The sequence below is a fragment of the Hoplias malabaricus genome, chromosome 17 (assembly GCF_029633855.1).
Source record: "Hoplias malabaricus isolate fHopMal1 chromosome 17, fHopMal1.hap1, whole genome shotgun sequence".
NCBI classification, from domain to species: Eukaryota; Metazoa; Chordata; class Actinopteri; order Characiformes; family Erythrinidae; genus Hoplias; species Hoplias malabaricus.
In genome coordinates, this window is record NC_089816.1 from 1904406 (window position 1) to 1913853 (window position 9448).

Sequence of the window (9448 nt, forward strand, 5' to 3'; positions counted from 1 at the left end):
CTTCTCTCTTTGTGAGATATAATACGTGTGTAAATGTTGCCAAGTTCCAAGCAGTAACATAACTAACGCAGAGCCAAATACAGCCCCAGAAACACACTCAAACAGAGCGTGTTCATGTTTTATTTCCTATTATGTATGTATATGAAACTTTGTAAATGACCCCATCCAGCTCCACTGAGTGTGTGTGAGGCTCTGAGCTCTTGAGTTACTGAACCTCAACACACTCATGAATGAAGCCATGGTTCACGTTGGCATGGTTCAACCCACTCTGCTTTGGTTCTAGCTGGCAATGAGTTTTTCTGGTTCGTGAACTTGTCATGTAAGTCGAAAAGAGAAGGTGAAATAACGTTTCTACTCGCACTTGCATGTTTCAACATTAGGAGTCAGTCAGTCAGTAAGTGAAAATGCCTCCTCTAGAGCACACACACACAAATATATACACAGAAAGAAAATTTTTCATTTATAATGGCCTTTTCCAATGGTCATCTCAGAATTGCATTTTTATAACTTTTTTGTTTTTGTTTTTTTTGGAGTGGGGGGTGGTAATCATTATCTTTTCTGCTTCCAAATCCACTGTTTGCCATCAGTACATGCCTTTTAACCTGTTCTAATGACTTTACTTGGAATTTACAGCAATACTATACTATACTATAGCAGTACTATATATCAATAATAATTGGATATTCAAGACTTAACAAGAAGAAACAAAAATATTTTGTAAATATGGCAGCCTCCATATGGGGGGACCAGTTTAATGGAGAATATACTGGTTCATTTAAGGAGTAGAAGGGGAAAAAATCCAACTAGCACATATATATATATATATATATATATATTTTTTTTTTTTTTCCATGTACACTCTTTTGTTTTGATCAGAAATGGAAAGACATCCATTTATTATGAAGAAATACAGTACCAGTCAAATGTTTGGACACACCCACTCAGAGTGTTTCCTTTGTTTTGGGTCATGTTCCATATAATGTGAATGTACAGTACCAGTTACATTTTGTTTTCTACATTGTAAATGAATAAGGAAGACCATAAAAACCAAAATGTTTTGTTTATGTAGTAATCAAAAAAGTGTTAAACCAACCAGAATATGTTTTATACTTTAGATTCTTTAAAGTAGCCACCTTTTGCTTTGACGAGAGCTTTGCACATTATCACCGTTCTCTTAATCAGCTTCATGAGGTCATCACCTAGAGTGGTTTTCAGTGAACAGCTGTGGCCTCATCAAGTGTTAATTTGTATAACTGCTCGCCTTCTCAATGTGTTTGAGGCCATAACTTTGGTTGTGCAGAGGTAGGGGCTGGTACACAGTTCTATACAGTGACTAGCTCTATTCCTCCAATGACTAATGAGATGATGTGTCCAAACATTTGACTGGTACTGCATATCAAAATTTTACTGTATGTGTTGCTTCAAAAGATGGATAAATATACAGATTATGCAAGTTTGTATAGAAAAGAGTAAATATTTACAGTCTAATAATATACAGAATATACAGATTATCTATAGTGTATATATGGTTTACATATAGCATTCTTACATATTGTACATGTACAGCATGTGTGAAGGCTAAGCATAAATAAGGCCACATGACACGTGCATAATCCATGCATAACTGACATAAACTTAAACATCCATAAAAACCTTTTTATAACAAGTATCACTAGAAAATATTATTACAATGGGTGCTTTATAGATATTTATGGTATATTTCACTTGTCGTAGGTAGGCAAGTATAATATAGCCTTATAATGAATGACCTCCAGTGAAGTACTAAAGAGCCTATTTTCTATTATTATTGTTATATAATTTTAAACCTGAGGGTAAAATATTCTTATAGTCTTACTTTTTAAAGACACAATTAGGGTAAATGAATCAGGTAGTTTGGCATGTGTTCAAAACATATGTGCTAATAGCCCACCTAATATTTACTTCTGGTCAGTTGTGTGTGGAATAAATGTGCTTTTCACATGTTAATACAGCATATGGCTCCACATCATTTTTTAATCACCTTTAGCATCAATCCCACACTGCAAAATGGATACATTAATGAGTGGAATAATTGTAAATAATTCTAATAACGTTTTATATTTTTTTTTGTCAATTTCTAGCTTGTTTTGGGACATTTTATTAAAAGAAAATGTATTTGGAAAAAAAAACATCATTTTTTTTATCAATCTTATTAATAATGTAAATATTATGTAAATGAATGTGACTGTGTATTATAGTTACATGTATTCTCCTGAAAATTAGTGAGTTGTGTGTATCTAAAATACACACTTTCCAGTTAAAAACCACAGTAAATCAGTGGTGCGTTTGATCAGAGAAAATATTCCCTGGATATCAAAGAGCAAATATTCTTGTCTCAATCCATGTAGAGCTTCAATGTCGGCCGGTATTTGTTCCCATCATGCACCACAACACCTGACTTCACTAATTAGATTATTTTCTTTAAGGTGGAGAGATCCGCAGTGAGAGCAGATGGCACTGTGCACTGTTTGGAACAAACACCTAAAGTACTGTGGCCCCTAAACCTATCTTTAAAGGTAATATTATACACTGTATTCTGAAATAAACTCTCACAGAAATGAAGGGTATTATTGGGTATTTCACCACTTTGCTTTTACTCTTCACAGAAGTCTTTTCACTAGATATTGGAACATTGTTCTTGAAAGCAGTTACTGATGTTGGATGATTAGTTCTGGATTACAAACACCACTCCATCTCATTCCCAATGTAATGGATCTTTCCAGAGAACACACAGCCCAGTCCCAGAGGCTTTATAGCTCTCTGGCCTGTTTGGCATTTGACATATACGTCAGACTCATGTACAGCTGCTCCAGTATCTCAAAGTAATACAGTTCAACCCCAGAGGCATTGAATAGATTTCAGTCACTCCAGAGAACACTGTTCTACTTTATTCCACTAAAGGCCCACTGTATTTAAGAGTAAAATTGTAATTTGTTCAGCTTAGTCTCACACTTATCCCAGTGACACATGAACTCAACCAATTTATACTTAAGCACATTTATACTTTTAAATAAAATCCCTTAAAACTACCAAACAAGAAAAAACATATTGAAAGAATTATCATGTTTTTGCTCAGGACATTCTTTCTGGATGAAACACACTGCAGGAACTGATGGTTTAACCTGAAATCTAATCTTTATACAAAATCAGGTATTTCTCTTTACAGATAGTTGTAAAATAACATTATCTGATTATTTTTTTAACAATTTACTTATTTTAAATATATTGTTCATTTTAAGACATATGATAAAGACAATCAAAATGATTTATTAATATATGTACAGGTATTTTCTTATTTTTCTACCCAAGAGAGCAGCAGCCTGAGGAGAAGTGATCATGCTGTATATCAGAGTTGGATTTGCTGGGTGTGAGGCAACTGTCCATGAAAACGGCTTATTTTTGTTAGCAGTACATAATAAAAGTGCCTTGACAGCAGCTTGGTATAAAAGTGTTTTCAGCTCTACAGCAGCTCTGCGCACAAATGTCAAGCACCACATTCACCTCCAGATTTAAACCTGGCAAGTTCATACATATGAATTTGGTTTGTATAGGCCTAAATCTTTTCATTTTACATGGCAGAGCCAGGAAGATTTGTGTGTGTGTGTGTGTAAAAGGGAGTTTTTTAAGGCACATTCCAGGTCTCAAAAGTATATGTCAAAGTACACAGGAATGATCAAAACAACACATACATGGCATTAATTAAAATTGTGCTAAATTCAGTGTAGTGTGCATTGAATGTCAGTTCATAATGTCCTTCATAATGCAGTCAGATATAAACTGGAATATGACTAAAATTAGACTGTCATGAAGTTTCAGAACGTATGGTGCACTTTCCTTGTTAATCATAATGGTATAGAGCAGTAGATAAAGTGTGTAATTACTATTCTAAAAAACACATTTTGAGAGTCACAAGTTTAAAACCTCGCACACCTTGTATACACATAATGAGTTGTTTTTTTTCTTCAATTTTTTGGAAGGCTTTACGTTATACAGTACTGTAAAAGCTATTTATTATAGAAGTGTTTGTTTTTGCTAAAAAACAACAAACAAACAAACAACAGATAAGGCTCAATTTCTATTAGAATAAAACCAAATAACATTATTCCAGTGAGTGTGATATTGTGTGTGTGAATGTGTTGGTTTACCAGTTAATAAATTATCATTTTAAATAATGTGTGCTATCGATTTAACAAATTCATGCAATCAAGGAGAATCTGAACAAAACATTGTTCTTTAAACTCACTCTCACCTCTGGCTTTATAGAAATAAAAAACTAACCTTATACAAGCATCACGCTTACTGAGAAGGCGTTAGTTTAAATATATATAATTACCTTGGGTGCCTAAGACTTCTGAACAGTACTGTATATTAGAAAAACACTGTGAGAATTTGATTGCATTCAGCCACATAAATGTGGGGTAGTGACGTTAGATAATTTGTTCTGAATCTGAAAACATGTCAAAGCTTCATCACTCCAAAGAAGACAAAGGCCACTGCCGGGGGAGGGTCTTTTATATTTGTCCTGGCACAGACACCCAATTTCATTTTAGGCTGTTTTGCACAATTGAACATCTGTGTACAACATTGGGTGAAGCTTAAAGCAGCTGTTTGTATAAATTATAAAGGCAAACTGGATATGTTGGACATAAGTATAGATAGCAAATGCATATGATGACAACCAGTGAGGATTTGGCTACGTACAGAAAGAGTCCTCTGGAGGAAACACAAGTGTTAGAGCAGTTTTTAAGTGAGATCTTGTTAATGACTTAAAAAGTAACAGGAATCTAGCTTGAAACTAACCTAAGCAAAACAACTCGGCTCATTAGCTAAAGTATCACTGTCTTTAAGCACTGCTGGGATCTTATGGAAGAAAATGGTGTAAGGGACAAACTTAAAGTCCTTGGGAACTCATTTTGAATTTTTTTTTTAATTATTTAATTGCATTTGATTTTATTTATTTATTTATTTATTTATTTAGTATAATTCGAAACTTTAAACTTTCGTGTTATGTGAAATATACAGCAAAGTTTAAATGTAAAGCACAAAAAAGAAATATGATCAATCTCTCCTCAAAAATGACCAATACTGCTGTCCTCTTGATGTAGAATGGGCATTTCCTAAAAGTCCAGGCCTCATCCACACGGATCTATGTTTTTAAAAACAAAGATTTTTTCTGTGTTTTGGCCTCCTATCCACATGAAAACAGCATTTTAGGACATTGAAATGCTTTCTGAAAAAAAACTTTCAAGGTGGAGATTTTTGAAAACGAGTAGCAGGGGGATTACAGCCACACTCGGACAGCAGTACAGCCATTTGGAGACATTCTAAAATATATCCCGTTCATACAATTATGTTAACAAAATAATCACACAAAACCACACCAAAGACATAAAAGACATTCCTATGTTCATACATTAAGTATGATGCCAGTTCTAACTGCCTGTGCCATTTTGTGTATCTTGTGTAAAATGACAACCGCAGTTCAGAGTAAAAACCCAGTGTTTGCCATGTCTCGAGGTTGTGTTGCCATGGTAATGTAAACAGCATTCTGTTCTCCAGTGATTGAGAGCTGTCAGTCACACATGCTCATTAGTATATTGGACCACACCCACACCATTCTCAGAGCTCTGAGGAGCGTGTTTTGGTCATTTTTGAGGAGAGATTTATCATTTCTGTTTTGTGTTTTAATTAATACTTTACAGAAAATTTCACATGTTTTACAAAATACATAAATAAATAAATAAAATAATAATAATAATAATAATAATAATTCTACATTTCAAAATAAGTTCCCAGGGGCTTTGATAAAAATGTAAACTGTAGGTTAAAGGGGTTTACTTTACAGTCCGTTTCTATTTTTTTTTTTTTTCATTTTGAATGTCTGTCTTCACAGCACAACATGGATGTAAACAGATGTGAAATATGGATATATTTATCTCACAGCATGTAGATATAAAGAAGCCCGTTGTCCCTCCACATCACATTGGAGTAATGATATCGCTGTGTGTTTCGGAATGAAATGGAAAGTCTCTTGGCCATATTAGCATTTTCATTATAGGATCTAATGGTGAAGGTTTAGCACCATAGCTTTGTGTTTACTAACTGTGTTGATGTTAACCTCTTCAGCACATGTTTGTCTTCTGGTCTCCTCCACTCCATGCATGAGAGATTGCCATCAAAACCTCACAGCAATTTTTCAAATTTAGTGTAAGGCATTCAGAGAAGAAAATAAGCTACTGTTAACAGAGGTTACTTTTAAAATTGAAAAAAAAATCTTAAAAAATATTTCTTAAAAAGCCTGTGATGGGAGACATGGCAAAAGGAATATGAACACTTTAATCAATATTATTTTAATATTCTTTTAAACAATATTTACTTTATATATATTTGTTACATAATTCTTTAAAGGGTACGGTAGCAGTACATTATTGTCAGAAAAGGTACAAACAGTGTAAATATACCTTTTTAAAGGTACGGCAGTGGTTTTAAATCCAGTTGTGTTCCATAAAGGTACATTACATTCTCTTCTCCAAAAACAAGAAGTGAATATTTGTAATAATAGAAATGTGTAACAGAACATAATATAAGTCCTGGAGATGAAATGGGGGTTTGAAATCAACACAATTTTAAAATCTACAATTATACCTGATAAAAGTACAATTACACACCCTAATTAAAGGTACTGATTATGTATCCTTGAGGGTGACAGTTTTTTTTGACAGTGTATACATTTCTTTCTAAATTACTTTATCAATGTTTTATGGTCTAAATATATTATCCTAATGAATTAATGAAGGAATGCGTTTGTGGCTAATTATTAACTCATTCATTCTCTCTTCAAAATGCTTAGTATTCGTTTTTCTCTGATACGGATATGAGAATACGAGTAGGAGAAGAAAAGAATACTTAACCAATGCCCTACAGCAAGATAATTTTGTTTATAAAAAGAGAGATTTTTATCACAGCTCTTTGACACAGTCGTGAAACTGAACCAAATAAAGGCGTTATGTGAGTTCTCTAGAAGACGTCCCCTTATTCTCTCTGACTCTTGTTCCCTTGTTCCCTCGTTCTCTCACCCTACTGGAGCAGAGTTAATTCCCTTTGCGATTAAGCAGCTTCCCACTTTCTATTCCAGACCAGACTGAAGAAACCAAAAGAGGAGTTCAATTGCATCCTCTTGATTATGAAAATAATTTTCTCATCTCCATATCACAGAGGCTCAGCTCCACTGTACACACGCTTCATCAACACCATGTTAATTCCCCACGGAGGCAGAGCGCCTCTGAATAATGGAGAATGTAAACACTTCAATCAGTCGACTTCAGCCTCCCAAAAATAATATCCTACATTCCATTCCACTCCTGAAAAGCCATCAGAACGCAGGCTTCATTAAGAACAATGCTTCATTTGCTTGGGCACGGTGTTAGGCTCCGTAAATAATGTTTTTAGGCTTGAGTGTGTGCACATAATGGTGCTGGACCGTGTGCTTGACATTAGGAAAATGACCACAAGCTCATAATCACAGACTCATAACACATATCATAACATTGCATTTCATCTGATTTTCCTTTTAACATGTCTTTATAGTTGCTGTGTATCACAGGTCTCAAACTCAGTTTACAGAGAGGTAACTCTGAGGTTAAGGGCCAGTTCTGAATAAAATGCAGGGAAAGAATTATATATTTTTAATTACATTAAACTGCATAAAATATGCAGTCATTTTATTCCATTTTAGGTGTTGTTCATTAGCAATTATTCTGTCACACTTCAATAATGACAACAATAACAGTGATGATAAACACTACCCTACGCCTGCAGACAACTGTAATAAGTATAGTCTTCACAGAATAGAATAGAATGGAATATAATAGAATAAAATGCTCAGGGAAAACTTTACGTAAGAGTAATGCCACCATGTCCAATGCCAAGAGTTCCCCAGAGGGGTGTAAAGCCCTGTAGCAATGGAGCTTCATACCTTTCGGATACGCTGGAGTTGAGTTTGTGGTCCAGAACTAATAATCCAACATCAGTACCTGATCTGTCTAAGGTTTATGTGGCTGAATGGCATTAAATCCTCACAGCAATGATTCAAAATCTAGTGTGATGCCTTCCCAGAAGAATACAGGCTCTTACTGCTGTTAAAGGGTGAACAAACTCCAGATTAATACCCTTCATTTCAGAAGAGACACTGGACAAGCAAGGGTCAGGAATATGGTCCGTTTTTTAAAAGGCTGTTTCATTAATAATTACTCATTTTTGTCATAATGTAGACGTTGGGATGGAAACTGAGTTATCTGGCCCTCTGTGGCTTGTGAAGAGGACGATGGATCAGCAATTCTGACACTTTAATCCAATAGAGCCCACTTTCCTTTGCTCTTCTAGACCTTGTCACTTTGTGTAAATCTCAGTCATATTTCATGGCCCAGAGATTCAGGAGATTCGCAGTGTATACTGTTTAGTCATTTAAGTTCAGATCCTTTTCCCTTTAAAATTTACTAAATGATGGTTCAGGAGACAACCAAAATAATCAAAATTCCTAGCACTCTATTTCTTTGGACTTTGTTTACAGTTCCTGTCTTACTTAAAAGTTGATGGTACAAAATAGAATAAAACTAGAATAAGAATATTACTTTTATTTCCATTTGCTCTTTGAAATTCTGCACTGCTCTGAGCACAATTCTGAAGGAATCCTTTAGTTTATGGTTTTAGGGCTGAAGTATTCAGACCTAGAACAAAGTTTTGTCATGCCCTTGTCCTGTTGTGTCTGTTTTCCCTGCCATGTGCTCTCTCAGCACATGGCTCTGTTTGTTATTGTGCATGTCTCCTCCCATGTCCCGCCTTTGTGTCTTATCTGTGTTATGTATTTAAGTCCCCTTGTCTCACTTCCTCTTGTCGGTCATTCGTTCCAATTCCCAGTCTTGTTGTTTTGCTTCTATTGTCTCTTTGTCATGTCACTTAGTCCGGTCTGTTTGTCTCCATTGTGGCATGTTGTCTTTTTACTTCCTAGTTATGTTGTTGAGCCCTCTAGTCTGTCTATCCTGTTTGCTTTAGCTCTTCGTGTTTAGGATTAGTCTGTTTCTGCTGTTTCTCTTTCCACTGTCATTGTTGTTTGGCTCCCTTCTGTCTGTCCGAATCTCTAGTTTGTCTGTGTTCCTCTTCAGTCTGTTTAGCTCTCTGTCCTGTGTTAGTTTGTTAACTCTCTAGTCTCTGTCCCATTAGCAATGTTTAGCACTCCATGTTTATGTTTAGTCTATTTAGTACTCCGTGTTTAACTTTCATCTATTTAACACTGTATCCTAGTTTAGTTCGCTTAGCTCCTTTGTCCATGTCTCTGTTAGCTCTCTGTTGTCTTGTTATTATTATTATTATTATTATTATCGTTACACTTATATAGCGCCTTTCTAGACAC